Source organism: Phyllobates terribilis, unplaced genomic scaffold (genome assembly GCF_046119375.1).
Source record: "Phyllobates terribilis strain yellow unplaced genomic scaffold, ASM4611937v1 Scaffold_5__5_contigs__length_657084704, whole genome shotgun sequence".
Lineage (NCBI taxonomy): Eukaryota > Metazoa > Chordata > Amphibia > Anura > Dendrobatidae > Phyllobates > Phyllobates terribilis.
Window position 1 is genome coordinate 652,333,372 of NW_027362765.1, and position 17,035 is coordinate 652,350,406.

Sequence of the window (17,035 nt, forward strand, 5' to 3'; positions counted from 1 at the left end):
GGGAGAGCTAGAAAGATAGCATTGCATCACATTACATGGCAATGCAATGCACAGTTGCTGAAGTTGAACCAAAATGAGCTTGTAATCTGGCTTCTGCAACTTTGAACATGAAAAATCCAATGAGGAGAAGAAAAGCAAAGCCAAAGAGTCCATCCCAAAATCCGACAAACAAGCAAAATGAACAAAAAACATTGAATTCAATTCTTTCTGATTTTAGAAACTGCATTAAAGAAGGGGTGCACCGGTCCTGGAGATACTGCAATACCAGGTCAATGCGTGGAGTGGACAGAGCAAGCTCTTTTTCCATCTCCCTGTTCTAAAAATCCATTTAATATATGGTCCCCAGATAGGGGACGTATCAGATATTAAACTGATAAGAACAGATACTACACTTGATCTTAGCCAAAAGGCCGAGAAGCGATAACCAGAATTGGTTTCAAACTACGGAGCCACCCAAGGATCCTGAAAAGTCCATTTGTGGAGATGAGCTCCTGGACTCCCGTTAAGAAGACATGTTGTCAACCTCTAGATCCCTTACATGCCTGCACTTTTCGGCTTGCTGCTGCTGCAATCCACGCGTTTTAGATCTGCATAACTCCACCTCTTTAAACACAGCACCTTCACCCCCTGCTGTTCCCACCCGCCTCAACACCGTTGGAAGGGAGGAGAACCAATTAAGGCGGGGGGTGGGGTGGAACGAGCAGCTGTCTACCCTTAGCAGGAGGGCTCCTGATTACATACCTCTCCTGCTGCTGCTGCTGCTGGCTGTCCAGCAGCAGACTGAAGGTGGCTGCTGCTGTGCACAGGTATATAAAGGCTCAGAGCCTATTATGACACGCGCAGCCAGCGTTCCATTGCCACATTCCATCTACTGCAGGCAGGATACCTGGCTGGCTGAATGTCGCTGAGAAGCTCACAGAGACCGCCATAAGCAACAGTTTAACAGAATGCCACAGACTAATCAACCAAACTTTTTGGGTTGGGTTCTCTTTTATAGTCTGCAGGCATTAAATGAAAGAAGTCAGTGTTCCAGCAGAAGGAGACAACGTTTCAGAAAAGGCATTGTAGCAAACCAAAAAAGAAATTTTAAGCGCAGCAGAGTAACCAGCGCACATACCTGTTAGCTCAGGTGAGTTTAAAAGGCTGCTGTTGATAACAAGGGCATTTGCTAAATAGATGGTGTGTGTGTAACAATATACTGAAAGGTCAATTATATTGTGCAGCTTATCTCACCACCTGTAGTTATTTAGGTGAAAGCTCCAAAATGCTTGCCTAATATGTCTGTTTATCCAAAAGGAAGTAAAAAGGGAGAGCTAGAAAGATAGCATTGCATCACATTACATGGCAATGCAATGCACAGTTGCTGAAGTTGAACCAAAATGAGCTTGTAATCTGGCTTCTGCAACTTTGAACATGAAAAATCCAATGAGGAGAAGAAAAGCAAAGCCAAAGAGTCCATCCCAAAATCCGACAAACAAGCAAAATGAACAAAAAACATTGAATTCAATTCTTTCTGATTTTAGAAACTGCATTAAAGAAGGGGTGCACCGGTCCTGGAGATACTGCAATACCAGGTCAATGTGTGGAGTGGACAGAGCAAGCTCTTTTTCCATCTCCCTGTTCTAAAAATCCATTTAATATATGGTCCCCAGATAGGGGACGTATCAGATATTAAACTGATAAGAACAGATTTTTTTATCGAAAGCCCGAATTCGTGTACAAAACCCGAGTGCGCTTAAAAAAGTGACAAGTGCCACAAAAAAAGTGCACTAGGATGCTGGACTTCTTGAAACCCTCTCCAAAAGGAGAAGGGTCCCCCAAACCATTCCCCGTCCCTCCGAGCCAGAAGGCCACAGCGAGGAACAGGGACAAATAGCCACCTCCAGCCGAAACCAGAGGCGACCCAATCTTACCTCACTTGATCTTAGCCAAAAGGCCGAGAAGCGATAACCAGAATTGGTTTCAAACTACGGAGCCACCCAAGGATCCTGAAAAGTCCATTTGTGGAGATGAGCTCCTGGACTCCCGTTAAGAAGACATGTTGTCAACCTCTAGATCCCTTACATGCCTGCACTTTTCGGCTTGCTGCTGCTGCAATCCACGCGTTTTAGATCTGCATAACTCCACCTCTTTAAACACAGCACCTTCACCCCCTGCTGTTCCCACCCGCCTCAACACCGTTGGAAGGGAGGAGAACCAATTAAGGCGGGGGGTGGGGTGGAACGAGCAGCTGTCTACCCTTAGCAGGAGGGCTCCTGATTACATACCTCTCCTGCTGCTGCTGCTGCTGGCTGTCCAGCAGCAGACTGAAGGTGGCTGCTGCTGTGCACAGGTATATAAAGGCTCAGAGCCTATTATGACACGCGCAGCCAGCGTTCCATTGCCACATTCCATCTACTGCAGGCAGGATACCTGGCTGGCTGAATGTCGCTGAGAAGCTCACAGAGACCGCCATAAGCAACAGTTTAACAGAATGCCACAGACTAATCAACCAAACTTTTTGGGTTGGGTTCTCTTTTATAGTCTGCAGGCATTAAATGAAAGAAGTCAGTGTTCCAGCAGAGGGAGACAACGTTTCAGAAAAGGCATTGTAGCAAACCAAAAAAGAAATTTTAAGCGCAGCAGAGTAACCAGCGCACATACCTGTTAGCTCAGGTGAGTTTAAAAGGCTGCTGTTGATAACAAGGGCATTTGCTAAATAGATGGTGTGTGTGCAACAATATACTGAAAGGTCAATTATATTGTGCAGCTTATCTCACCACCTGTAGTTATTTAGGTGAAAGCTCCAAAATGCTTGCCTAATATGTCTGTTTATCCAAAAGGAAGTAAAAAGGGAGAGCTAGAAAGATAGCATTGCATCACATTACATGGCAATGCAATGCACAGTTGCTGAAGTTGAACCAAAATGAGCTTGTAATCTGGCTTCTGCAACTTTGAACATGAAAAATCCAATGAGGAGAAGAAAAGCAAAGCCAAAGAGTCCATCCCAAAATCCGACAAACAAGCAAAATGAACAAAAAACATTGAATTCAATTCTTTCTGATTTTAGAAACTGCATTAAAGAAGGGGTGCACCGGTCCTGGAGATACTGCAATACCAGGTCAATGCGTGGAGTGGACAGAGCAAGCTCTTTTTCCATCTCCCTGTTCTAAAAATCCATTTAATATATGGTCCCCAGATAGGGGACGTATCAGATATTAAACTGATAAGAACAGATACTACACTTGATCTTAGCCAAAAGGCCGAGAAGCGATAACCAGAATTGGTTTCAAACTACGGAGCCACCCAAGGATCCTGAAAAGTCCATTTGTGGAGATGAGCTCCTGGACTCCCGTTAAGAAGACATGTTGTCAACCTCTAGATCCCTTACATGCCTGCACTTTTCGGCTTGCTGCTGCTGCAATCCACGCGTTTTAGATCTGCATAACTCCACCTCTTTAAACACAGCACCTTCACCCCCTGCTGTTCCCACCCGCCTCAACACCGTTGGAAGGGAGGAGAACCAATTAAGGCGGGGGGTGGGGTGGAACGAGCAGCTGTCTACCCTTAGCAGGAGGGCTCCTGATTACATACCTCTCCTGCTGCTGCTGCTGCTGGCTGTCCAGCAGCAGACTGAAGGTGGCTGCTGCTGTGCACAGGTATATAAAGGCTCAGAGCCTATTATGACACGCGCAGCCAGCGTTCCATTGCCACATTCCATCTACTGCAGGCAGGATACCTGGCTGGCTGAATGTCGCTGAGAAGCTCACAGAGACCGCCATAAGCAACAGTTTAACAGAATGCCACAGACTAATCAACCAAACTTTTTGGGTTGGGTTCTCTTTTATAGTCTGCAAGCATTAAATGAAAGAAGTCAGTGTTCCAGCAGAGGGAGACAACGTTTCAGAAAAGGCATTGTAGCAAACCAAAAAAGAAATTTTAAGCGCAGCAGAGTAACCAGCGCACATACCTGTTAGCTCAGGTGAGTTTAAAAGGCTGCTGTTGATAACAAGGGCATTTGCTAAATAGATGGTGTGTGTGCAACAATATACTGAAAGGTCAATTATATTGTGCAGCTTATCTCACCACCTGTAGTTATTTAGGTGAAAGCTCCAAAATGCTTGCCTAATATGTCTGTTTATCCAAAAGGAAGTAAAAAGGGAGAGCTAGAAAGATAGCATTGCATCACATTACATGGCAATGCAATGCACAGTTGCTGAAGTTGAACCAAAATGAGCTTGTAATCTGGCTTCTGCAACTTTGAACATGAAAAATCCAATGAGGAGAAGAAAAGCAAAGCCAAAGAGTCCATCCCAAAATCCGACAAACAAGCAAAATGAACAAAAAACATTGAATTCAATTCTTTCTGATTTTAGAAACTGCATTAAAGAAGGGGTGCACCGGTCCTGGAGATACTGCAATACCAGGTCAATGCGTGGAGTGGACAGAGCAAGCTCTTTTTCCATCTCCCTGTTCTAAAAATCCATTTAATATATGGTCCCCAGATAGGGGACGTATCAGATATTAAACTGATAAGAACAGATTTTTTTTTTTTTTTTTTTTTTTGACTCAGATTACAAAGTCTTGGAATCAACAAAAAGATAAGAAGACTCAAATCCATCATCGTGCATTCTACCAATTTTAATACTTCTCCAAATCTTTTATTTTCTTTTTCTTTTATATATATATATTTATTTATTTTTTCCCTCTTTTTTTTTTTTTAAAAAAATTATATAGTTTTGGCTATTTTTTTTTGTTTGTTTTTGTTTTTGTTTTTTTGTTTTTCCACAGGTTTTCAAAAAATCAAAGCTTACAAGGTAAGTTCATTCCATTTACATTGTTTCCATTTCTCATTTGCTTTCACCTTGCCAAGCGTCATTTTGTCCCTCCAGAAATACATGTACAAATAACTTAGACATAATTTAATACACTGGTCGACTGTTACTTCCTTATGTTTAAACACTAAAATGTTCCTTGCTTTCCACAATGCCGCCTTCACACATGCAATAATAATCCATACAATTTTAAAATCCTCCTCTCTTATCCCCATCCCATAAAATACTCTGTTAAAATCCAAAAAATTAACAGTACTCACAGCTCTCACTATATTGCACACTTTCCTCCATATTGTCTGTGCAAAATTACAATTCCAGAAGATGTGCATGGGTGTTTCACTATTCCCACACCTGGATCTTGGGCACACTTCAGATCTTACCAACCCACGCCTGTGTTGGAACTCACGGGTTGGCAGGCAGTCTTTTACTATACACCAGAGTAAATCCCTGTGTTCATTAGATAACACACTATAATTTACATTCATCCAGATTCTTTCCACAATTTTGAATGAAAAATGTTCCACAGGACTGATACCTATTCTCTCTTCCAGGATTTTTAGGATTTTTTTATGGCATTTAAGAACATTTATTTCGACCATCTTAAGTTTAAAATCTCTTAAAATTTTTTCTAAAACAATATAATTTCCTGGAGGTAAAAACCTATAAGGCCTATTTAGAGACATCTCCAACCATTTATAATTTCTAATATAGAAACCTAAATTATATATAGAAAACAACTTTAGCTTAGAGCCTGGTCCTAATAAAGTGCATACACAGTTCGCTACATACTTTGCATATAAAAAGGACCTAATATCCGGAAAACCTTTCCCACCTTTTTTCTTTGATTTATATATCTCCTCTCTCTTTACTCTTTCCATCTTGGATCTCCATAAAAAATTAAAACATACCTTAATAACTCTCTTCATGATATTATTTTGGGGGATAAAAACTGTTGAGACATATAAAAACATTGGGAGTAAAACCTGTCTAATAATTAAAATTTTTCCTTCCAGGGTAAGATCTCTCAACTGCCAGAAAGTAATCTTTTTCTTAACTCTTTCCAGCAGAGACTCCCAATTTCTTACATTACCACCTGACTCTGAGAAATAAATACCTAAAATTTTTACTTCATTCATTCTTGTTAATTTACACTCAGAATCTACAATAAAATCACCAACAGTTAAAATACCAGATTTTTCCATGTTAATTTTAAAACCCGATGCGCCCCCAAACCAATCCACTGTTCTTATGGCTCTGTTCATGCTTCTAGTGTCTTTAACTAAAACCGTCACATCATCCATATATGCCACCACTTTAACTTGTTCATTGCAACTCCCGGGAATAAAAAAACCATTGATTACCTTATCTCTCCTAAAAGCTGCTAAAAGTGGTTCAATTGCACAAATAAAAAGAATAGGGGATAAGGGACACCCCTGTTTAACGCCACAGTTTATTTTTACATTATCAGATAAAAAACCATTAATAGATATTTTGCTAAAACATGATTTGTAAAGAGATTTAATACGTTTGCTAAAAACATCCGGGCATCCCATTTTCTCTAAAACTGCAAATAAAAAATCATGGGCAACTCTATCGTACGCTTTTTCAAAATCCAAAGTAATTAGAGCAAGCTTTTGTTTTCTGTCTAAAACATCCCATAAAACATCCCTGATTAAAATCAATGAGTCGCTGATTCTCCGATTTGGCACTGCACACGTCTGATCCACTTCTATTACTGAGCCGATTACCTTTTTTAATCTATTTGCTAGTAACTTTGCATATACCTTACAGTCCGTATTTAAAAGGGTTATTGGTCTCCAATTTTTAATCAGTTCTTTATTTCCTTTCTTAAATAATAAAACAATAAGACCCTCCCACCACGACTCTGGGACACTAAAAGATGCTTCTGCTTCTAAAATTACTTCATAAAAATCCTCACCCATGATCTCCCATAAACACTTGTAAAATTCAACAGGTAGTCCATCTGCTCCCGGCGTTTTGTTATTTTGTAGCGTATTAATTGTATTAAAAACTTCCTCTTTAGTAAAATTCCCTATTAAAAAAGATTTATCTTCCGCATTAAAATTTTTTTCCAGTCCTTCTAAAAAATGTTTTTTTAGAGACACATCCGTGTTTTTAACAGAAAATAAATCATCATAAAATTCTTTTGCTTTCATCTTCTTCCCCTCCAAACTTGTTTCTCCTTCCAAAACCTTCATATAATCCTTCTTGTCACATATTTTTTTAAAAAATAATTTTGTGCATTTTTCATCCTCGTCTAAAACTTTTACTCGGGAATTAAAAATAATTTCTTTACCTTTTTCTTTCAGGCAGTTTTGGATCTTTTCTTTTGTTGTTCGGATCGCCTCCTGCAGATCACATCCGTTATTTTCGAGGTGAAAAAAACATTGCAGTTTAGCATTAAGATCATTATAAAAAATACGTTTTGCAGCAGCTTTCTTCTTTCCTTCTTTAATAAAAAATATTTTTACCTCCTTCTTGACAAAATCCCACCAATTAAAAATAGATTTAAAAAACGTTTTTTTTAGCTTCAGTTTTTCATACAGCTTTTTAAAACCTTCCATAACCACCTCGTCTTGTAGTAGGGATACATTAAATTTCCAGTGTGACGGTCTTTTATCCACATCTGATTCTATTTTAAAACTACATTCTATTATTTTATGATCTGAAAAAGGTGTTGAATGCGTTTTAAAACCTGAGCATGTTAGGGCTTGAGATATAAAAATATAATTTATTCTGGATGAAACACCTCTCCCCACCCAAGTGACTTCATGCTCCTTTTTTTGTCCATCTAATGCCCATGTATCTTTAAGATTAAAAGCTGCTAAAATATTTCTAAGACATGAAGCTGACCCATCTTTTACATTTTTTAAATGACAATTAAAATCCCCACCTAAAACTAATGGATCTACTCCAGGTAAAAACAGCTGCAACAGTTCAAACAAATGTAATCTCAAGGCTTTTTCTGCATTTGCATACACATTAAAACACCTCACTTTCTTCCCATTTTTCTGCACATCAATTCTTAAAATCCTCCCAGGGTATATCTCTTCATAATTTACAATCTCCCAATCTTTAGAGCATAAAAACCCCACACCATCACTTTTTGACTCGTTCCCACCAGAAAAGCATAAGTTACCCTTCCATATACCCTGTAAATATTCATAGCTTATTTTTTTTGTCAAATTACATTCTTGTAGAAAGATAAAATCAATATTTTCATTATTTAAAAAATCATATAAAGCAGTTCTCTTATATAGGTCGTTAAACCCCTGAACATTCAGGGACATTGAGCGGATCATCTTCTAACATTTAGTGCAGGGCTCTTCCCTCCGCCCTCATTCTCTACTGCCGGAGAAGATGGGTCTACCTCCAGATCTGATACATCCGAAGATGACACACTCCCCAGCAGACTTGTTGCTTCTAATGCCTTTACTTTCCCACCACATGGTATTCCTTCATTATCACTTCTATCCACACTTCTTTTTAGAGATTTTTCTGTGCAGTCCATTTGTACCTGCGCGCAAGGTAAGCTCTGCGACAGGGAATTAGTAGGAGTGGACTCCACTACTTCTGGAATATCACTTTCCCCTCCACAACTACTCCCTTTACTTAGTGGAGAAATTTCTTGCAACATTTGACTCTTCTCTTCTCTCTTCTGATCTTCTTTCTTCTGTTCTTCTATCTTCTTCTTTTCATTCTTATCTTCTTTCTTCTTATCTTCTTTCTTCTGCTCTTCTCTCTTTTTCCTTTCCATCTGTTTCTTTATCTCCATGGCCCTTTTTTCTATGTCCTCTATCCTCTTCTGTTTTTCCTCTTCCTTCTTTCTCTTCCTTTCTTCCAACTTCCTTTCCTCTTCTTCTTGTGATTTTTTAACCCGTTCCTCCTTCTTCTTCTCCTTCATTGCCCGTCCCTCCTCTTCCTCTTTTCTCTTTCTTTCTGTCTCCTCCTTCTCACTCCTTTCTTTCTCCTCTTCCCCTTTTTCCTCTTCAGCAGCAATGCCTGCTTCCACATCGTCTTTAGCTTCTTGTTGCTGTTCTTCAGGCGATGTGTCCATCTCCTCTACATCCTTTTTCTTATTTTTAGGGCACTCATCCATCTGGTGAGGAGTACCCATGCAACTAAAACACTTGTTACATTCTGCATCCAGATGTCCATATTTTTTACACACACGGCAGTAGTGTGGCATCCCTGGGAAGAATAAATAACCGCGGCTATGGTTGATATAAACCTGCGGCGGAGGTCTGGACACGCCCCCCTCCTCATTCGGGTTCTTCCTAAATGATACCACATACACACGTTTCCCGTTCCACACTCCAAACTGTGTTTCCCCGCGTCTCTTAGGGATGATTTTGTCACAATACATTGATAGGTAACTTTCAACCTCAGAGTCTGTAATAAATGGACTAAACAAATGAATCGTCAGTACTTTCATTGAAAACTGAAAAGAGGGGATTACTTTCACCCCCTCCAGCTCTACCTTCTCTTTATTTACTTCATAAAGAGCATAGGCACTTTCACACTGCGAGGCTTTATTAAGCGTAACATCATAAAGTCCTCGAGAAAAAAAAGATTGAAAGCAAAAAAGATGCTCCTTGTCGATCTTCAAGAGCTTACAAATAACATTGAAAATAAATTGAGAATCTTTCACCTGCCGGTGGTCAGGAGCAACCACGAACCTGATGGTGTCCTTCAGCGGATGCTCCTCCGAGAAATAATCATTCGGGTTGCTTGCTTGATTCTCCTTCCTTCCTCCAGGGTTTCTCCTTGTCTCCATGATTTTCCTCTTCTTTTCCAGATACCAAGGAAAATATCACACACGGATCGCAGCCTCCACGAAGTTCGTCCTCCCTCCAACACACCGTCCTCCGTAAAGAAAAGGCACTGCAGCTTTAGCACCGATTCCCAAAAGCAGCACTGGATATCTCCAAAGGCCAAGAATCGGTTCTGCCACCACAGTAACCTTCAGCCCAATGTCACAACCCACTACAGATCGTGCCAAAAGGCCGAGAAGCGATAACCAGAATTGGTTTCAAACTACGGAGCCACCCAAGGATCCTGAAAAGTCCATTTGTGGAGATGAGCTCCTGGACTCCCGTTAAGAAGACATGTTGTCAACCTCTAGATCCCTTACATGCCTGCACTTTTCGGCTTGCTGCTGCTGCAATCCACGCGTTTTAGATCTGCATAACTCCACCTCTTTAAACACAGCACCTTCACCCCCTGCTGTTCCCACCCGCCTCAACACCGTTGGAAGGGAGGAGAACCAATTAAGGCGGGGGGTGGGGTGGAACGAGCAGCTGTCTACCCTTAGCAGGAGGGCTCCTGATTACATACCTCTCCTGCTGCTGCTGCTGCTGGCTGTCCAGCAGCAGACTGAAGGTGGCTGCTGCTGTGCACAGGTATATAAAGGCTCAGAGCCTATTATGACACGCGCAGCCAGCGTTCCATTGCCACATTCCATCTACTGCAGGCAGGATACCTGGCTGGCTGAATGTCGCTGAGAAGCTCACAGAGACCGCCATAAGCAACAGTTTAACAGAATGCCACAGACTAATCAACCAAACTTTTTGGGTTGGGTTCTCTTTTATAGTCTGCAGGCATTAAATGAAAGAAGTCAGTGTTCCAGCAGAGGGAGACAACGTTTCAGAAAAGGCATTGTAGCAAACCAAAAAAGAAATTTTAAGCGCAGCAGAGTAACCAGCGCACATACCTGTTAGCTCAGGTGAGTTTAAAAGGCTGCTGTTGATAACAAGGGCATTTGCTAAATAGATGGTGTGTGTGCAACAATATACTGAAAGGTCAATTATATTGTGCAGCTTATCTCACCACCTGTAGTTATTTAGGTGAAAGCTCCAAAATGCTTGCCTAATATGTCTGTTTATCCAAAAGGAAGTAAAAAGGGAGAGCTAGAAAGATAGCATTGCATCACATTACATGGCAATGCAATGCACAGTTGCTGAAGTTGAACCAAAATGAGCTTGTAATCTGGCTTCTGCAACTTTGAACATGAAAAATCCAATGAGGAGAAGAAAAGCAAAGCCAAAGAGTCCATCCCAAAATCCGACAAACAAGCAAAATGAACAAAAAACATTGAATTCAATTCTTTCTGATTTTAGAAACTGCATTAAAGAAGGGGTGCACCGGTCCTGGAGATACTGCAATACCAGGTCAATGCGTGGAGTGGACAGAGCAAGCTCTTTTTCCATCTCCCTGTTCTAAAAATCCATTTAATATATGGTCCCCAGATAGGGGACGTATCAGATATTAAACTGATAAGAACAGATACTACACTTGATCTTAGCCAAAAGGCCGAGAAGCGATAACCAGAATTGGTTTCAAACTACGGAGCCACCCAAGGATCCTGAAAAGTCCATTTGTGGAGATGAGCTCCTGGACTCCCGTTAAGAAGACATGTTGTCAACCTCTAGATCCCTTACATGCCTGCACTTTTCGGCTTGCTGCTGCTGCAATCCACGCGTTTTAGATCTGCATAACTCCACCTCTTTAAACACAGCACCTTCACCCCCTGCTGTTCCCACCCGCCTCAACACCGTTGGAAGGGAGGAGAACCAATTAAGGCGGGGGGTGGGGTGGAACGAGCAGCTGTCTACCCTTAGCAGGAGGGCTCCTGATTACATACCTCTCCTGCTGCTGCTGCTGCTGGCTGTCCAGCAGCAGACTGAAGGTGGCTGCTGCTGTGCACAGGTATATAAAGGCTCAGAGCCTATTATGACACGCGCAGCCAGCGTTCCATTGCCACATTCCATCTACTGCAGGCAGGATACCTGGCTGGCTGAATGTCGCTGAGAAGCTCACAGAGACCGCCATAAGCAACAGTTTAACAGAATGCCACAGACTAATCAACCAAACTTTTTGGGTTGGGTTCTCTTTTATAGTCTGCAGGCATTAAATGAAAGAAGTCAGTGTTCCAGCAGAGGGAGACAACGTTTCAGAAAAGGCATTGTAGCAAACCAAAAAAGAAATTTTAAGCGCAGCAGAGTAACCAGCGCACATACCTGTTAGCTCAGGTGAGTTTAAAAGGCTGCTGTTGATAACAAGGGCATTTGCTAAATAGATGGTGTGTGTGCAACAATATACTGAAAGGTCAATTATATTGTGCAGCTTATCTCACCACCTGTAGTTATTTAGGTGAAAGCTCCAAAATGCTTGCCTAATATGTCTGTTTATCCAAAAGGAAGTAAAAAGGGAGAGCTAGAAAGATAGCATTGCATCACATTACATGGCAATGCAATGCACAGTTGCTGAAGTTGAACCAAAATGAGCTTGTAATCTGGCTTCTGCAACTTTGAACATGAAAAATCCAATGAGGAGAAGAAAAGCAAAGCCAAAGAGTCCATCCCAAAATCCGACAAACAAGCAAAATGAACAAAAAACATTGAATTCAATTCTTTCTGATTTTAGAAACTGCATTAAAGAAGGGGTGCACCGGTCCTGGAGATACTGCAATACCAGGTCAATGCGTGGAGTGGACAGAGCAAGCTCTTTTTCCATCTCCCTGTTCTAAAAATCCATTTAATATATGGTCCCCAGATAGGGGACGTATCAGATATTAAACTGATAAGAACAGATTTTTTTTTTTTTTTTTTTTTTTTTTTTTTGACTCAGATTACAAAGTCTTGGAATCAACAAAAAGATAAGAAGACTCAAATCCATCATCGTGCATTCTACCAATTTTAATACTTCTCCAAATCTTTTATTTTCTTTTTCTTTTATATATATATATTTATTTATTTTTTCCCTCTTTTTTTTTTTTTTTAAAAATTATATAGTTTTGGCTATTTTTTTTTGTTTGTTTTTGTTTTTGTTTTTTTGTTTTTCCACAGGTTTTCAAAAAATCAAAGCTTACAAGGTAAGTTCATTCCATTTACATTGTTTCCATTTCTCATTTGCTTTCACCTTGCCAAGCGTCATTTTGTCCCTCCAGAAATACATGTACAAATAACTTAGACATAATTTAATACACTGGTCGACTGTTACTTCCTTATGTTTAAACACTAAAATGTTCCTTGCTTTCCACAATGCCGCCTTCACACATGCAATAATAATCCATACAATTTTAAAATCCTCCTCTCTTATCCCCATCCCATAAAATACTCTGTTAAAATCCAAAAAATTAACAGTACTCACAGCTCTCACTATATTGCACACTTTCCTCCATATTGTCTGTGCAAAATTACAATTCCAGAAGATGTGCATGGGTGTTTCACTATTCCCACACCTGGATCTTGGGCACACTTCAGATCTTACCAACCCACGCCTGTGTTGGAACTCACGGGTTGGCAGGCAGTCTTTTACTATACACCAGAGTAAATCCCTGTGTTCATTAGATAACACACTATAATTTACATTCATCCAGATTCTTTCCACAATTTTGAATGAAAAATGTTCCACAGGACTGATACCTATTCTCTCTTCCAGGATTTTTAGGATTTTTTTATGGCATTTAAGAACATTTATTTCGACCATCTTAAGTTTAAAATCTCTTAAAATTTTTTCTAAAACAATATAATTTCCTGGAGGTAAAAACCTATAAGGCCTATTTAGAGACATCTCCAACCATTTATAATTTCTAATATAGAAACCTAAATTATATATAGAAAACAACTTTAGCTTAGAGCCTGGTCCTAATAAAGTGCATACACAGTTCGCTACATACTTTGCATATAAAAAGGACCTAATATCCGGAAAACCTTTCCCACCTTTTTTCTTTGATTTATATATCTCCTCTCTCTTTACTCTTTCCATCTTGGATCTCCATAAAAAATTAAAACATACCTTAATAACTCTCTTCATGATATTATTTTGGGGGATAAAAACTGTTGAGACATATAAAAACATTGGGAGTAAAACCTGTCTAATAATTAAAATTTTTCCTTCCAGGGTAAGATCTCTCAACTGCCAGAAAGTAATCTTTTTCTTAACTCTTTCCAGCAGAGACTCCCAATTTCTTACATTACCACCTGACTCTGAGAAATAAATACCTAAAATTTTTACTTCATTCATTCTTGTTAATTTACACTCAGAATCTACAATAAAATCACCAACAGTTAAAATACCAGATTTTTCCATGTTAATTTTAAAACCCGATGCGCCCCCAAACCAATCCACTGTTCTTATGGCTCTGTTCATGCTTCTAGTGTCTTTAACTAAAACCGTCACATCATCCATATATGCCACCACTTTAACTTGTTCATTGCAACTCCCGGGAATAAAAAAACCATTGATTACCTTATCTCTCCTAAAAGCTGCTAAAAGTGGTTCAATTGCACAAATAAAAAGAATAGGGGATAAGGGACACCCCTGTTTAACGCCACAGTTTATTTTTACATTATCAGATAAAAAACCATTAATAGATATTTTGCTAAAACATGATTTGTAAAGAGATTTAATACGTTTGCTAAAAACATCCGGGCATCCCATTTTCTCTAAAACTGCAAATAAAAAATCATGGGCAACTCTATCGTACGCTTTTTCAAAATCCAAAGTAATTAGAGCAAGCTTTTGTTTTCTGTCTAAAACATCCCATAAAACATCCCTGATTAAAATCAATGAGTCGCTGATTCTCCGATTTGGCACTGCACACGTCTGATCCACTTCTATTACTGAGCCGATTACCTTTTTTAATCTATTTGCTAGTAACTTTGCATATACCTTACAGTCCGTATTTAAAAGGGTTATTGGTCTCCAATTTTTAATCAGTTCTTTATTTCCTTTCTTAAATAATAAAACAATAAGACCCTCCCACCACGACTCTGGGACACTAAAAGATGCTTCTGCTTCTAAAATTACTTCATAAAAATCCTCACCCATGATCTCCCATAAACACTTGTAAAATTCAACAGGTAGTCCATCTGCTCCCGGCGTTTTGTTATTTTGTAGCGTATTAATTGTATTAAAAACTTCCTCTTTAGTAAAATTCCCTATTAAAAAAGATTTATCTTCCGCATTAAAATTTTTTTCCAGTCCTTCTAAAAAATGTTTTTTTAGAGACACATCCGTGTTTTTAACAGAAAATAAATCATCATAAAATTCTTTTGCTTTCATCTTCTTCCCCTCCAAACTTGTTTCTCCTTCCAAAACCTTCATATAATCCTTCTTGTCACATATTTTTTTAAAAAAGAATTTTGTGCATTTTTCATCCTCGTCTAAAACTTTTACTCGGGAATTAAAAATAATTTCTTTACCTTTTTCTTTCAGGCAGTTTTGGATCTTTTCTTTTGTTGTTCGGATCGCCTCCTGCAGATCACATCCGTTATTTTCGAGGTGAAAAAAACATTGCAGTTTAGCATTAAGATCATTATAAAAAATACGTTTTGCAGCAGCTTTCTTCTTTCCTTCTTTAATAAAAAATATTTTTACCTCCTTCTTGACAAAATCCCACCAATTAAAAATAGATTTAAAAAACGTTTTTTTTAGCTTCAGTTTTTCATACAGCTTTTTAAAACCTTCCATAACCACCTCGTCTTGTAGTAGGGATACATTAAATTTCCAGTGTGACGGTCTTTTATCCACATCTGATTCTATTTTAAAACTACATTCTATTATTTTATGATCTGAAAAAGGTGTTGAATGCGTTTTAAAACCTGAGCATGTTAGGGCTTGAGATATAAAAATATAATTTATTCTGGATGAAACACCTCTCCCCACCCAAGTGACTTCATGCTCCTTTTTTTGTCCATCTAATGCCCATGTATCTTTAAGATTAAAAGCTGCTAAAATATTTCTAAGACATGAAGCTGACCCATCTTTTACATTTTTTAAATGACAATTAAAATCCCCACCTAAAACTAATGGATCTACTCCAGGTAAAAACAGCTGCAACAGTTCAAACAAATGTAATCTCAAGGCTTTTTCTGCATTTGCATACACATTAAAACACCTCACTTTCTTCCCATTTTTCTGCACATCAATTCTTAAAATCCTCCCAGGGTATATCTCTTCATAATTTACAATCTCCCAATCTTTAGAGCATAAAAACCCCACACCATCACTTTTTGACTCGTTCCCACCAGAAAAGCATAAGTTACCCTTCCATATACCCTGTAAATATTCATAGCTTATTTTTTTTGTCAAATTACATTCTTGTAGAAAGATAAAATCAATATTTTCATTATTTAAAAAATCATATAAAGCAGTTCTCTTATATAGGTCGTTAAACCCCTGAACATTCAGGGACATTGAGCGGATCATCTTCTAACATTTAGTGCAGGGCTCTTCCCTCCGCCCTCATTCTCTACTGCCGGAGAAGATGGGTCTACCTCCAGATCTGATACATCCGAAGATGACACACTCCCCAGCAGACTTGTTGCTTCTAATGCCTTTACTTTCCCACCACATGGTATTCCTTCATTATCACTTCTATCCACACTTCTTTTTAGAGATTTTTCTGTGCAGTCCATTTGTACCTGCGCGCAAGGTAAGCTCTGCGACAGGGAATTAGTAGGAGTGGACTCCACTACTTCTGGAATATCACTTTCCCCTCCACAACTACTCCCTTTACTTAGTGGAGAAATTTCTTGCAACATTTGACTCTTCTCTTCTCTCTTCTGATCTTCTTTCTTCTGTTCTTCTATCTTCTTCTTTTCATTCTTATCTTCTTTCTTCTTATCTTCTTTCTTCTGCTCTTCTCTCTTTTTCCTTTCCATCTGTTTCTTTATCTCCATGGCCCTTTTTTCTATGTCCTCTATCCTCTTCTGTTTTTCCTCTTCCTTCTTTCTCTTCCTTTCTTCCAACTTCCTTTCCTCTTCTTCTTGTGATTTTTTAACCCGTTCCTCCTTCTTCTTCTCCTTCATTGCCCGTCCCTCCTCTTCCTCTTTTCTCTTTCTTTCTGTCTCCTCCTTCTCACTCCTTTCTTTCTCCTCTTCCCCTTTTTCCTCTTCAGCAGCAATGCCTGCTTCCACATCGTCTTTAGCTTCTTGTTGCTGTTCTTCAGGCGATGTGTCCATCTCCTCTACATCCTTTTTCTTATTTTTAGGGCACTCATCCATCTGGTGAGGAGTACCCATGCAACTAAAACACTTGTTACATTCTGCATCCAGATGTCCATATTTTTTACACACACGGCAGTAGTGTGGCATCCCTGGGAAGAATAAATAACCGCGGCTATGGTTGATATAAACCTGCGGCGGAGGTCTGGACACGCCCCCCTCCTCATTCGGGTTCTTCCTAAATGATAC

The 17,035-nt window shown here is 39.4% G+C and overlaps 3 non-coding genes and 3 pseudogenes across 3 annotated transcripts; all 6 read right to left on the minus strand.

The window, feature by feature from the left end:
• Positions 1-231: 231 nt before the first annotated feature.
• On the minus strand, positions 232-422 carry LOC141274683 (U2 spliceosomal RNA). The gene has a single exon (XR_012322954.1). It is a non-coding gene; the product is annotated as a U2 spliceosomal RNA (small nuclear RNA).
• A 1,115-nt stretch (positions 423-1,537) lies between these two features.
• Positions 1,538-1,716, minus strand: LOC141150483 (U2 spliceosomal RNA; annotated as a pseudogene).
• A 1,347-nt stretch (positions 1,717-3,063) lies between these two features.
• On the minus strand, positions 3,064-3,254 carry LOC141274685 (U2 spliceosomal RNA). Its single transcript, XR_012322956.1, has one exon. It is a non-coding gene; the product is annotated as a U2 spliceosomal RNA (small nuclear RNA).
• Positions 3,255-4,369: 1,115 nt separating this feature from the next.
• On the minus strand, positions 4,370-4,584 carry LOC141150402 (U2 spliceosomal RNA; annotated as a pseudogene).
• A 6,384-nt stretch (positions 4,585-10,968) lies between these two features.
• On the minus strand, positions 10,969-11,159 carry LOC141274686 (U2 spliceosomal RNA). Its single transcript, XR_012322957.1, has one exon. It is a non-coding gene; the product is annotated as a U2 spliceosomal RNA (small nuclear RNA).
• Positions 11,160-12,274: 1,115 nt separating this feature from the next.
• LOC141150442 (U2 spliceosomal RNA) lies at positions 12,275-12,496 on the minus strand (annotated as a pseudogene).
• Positions 12,497-17,035: the final 4,539 nt, after the last annotated feature.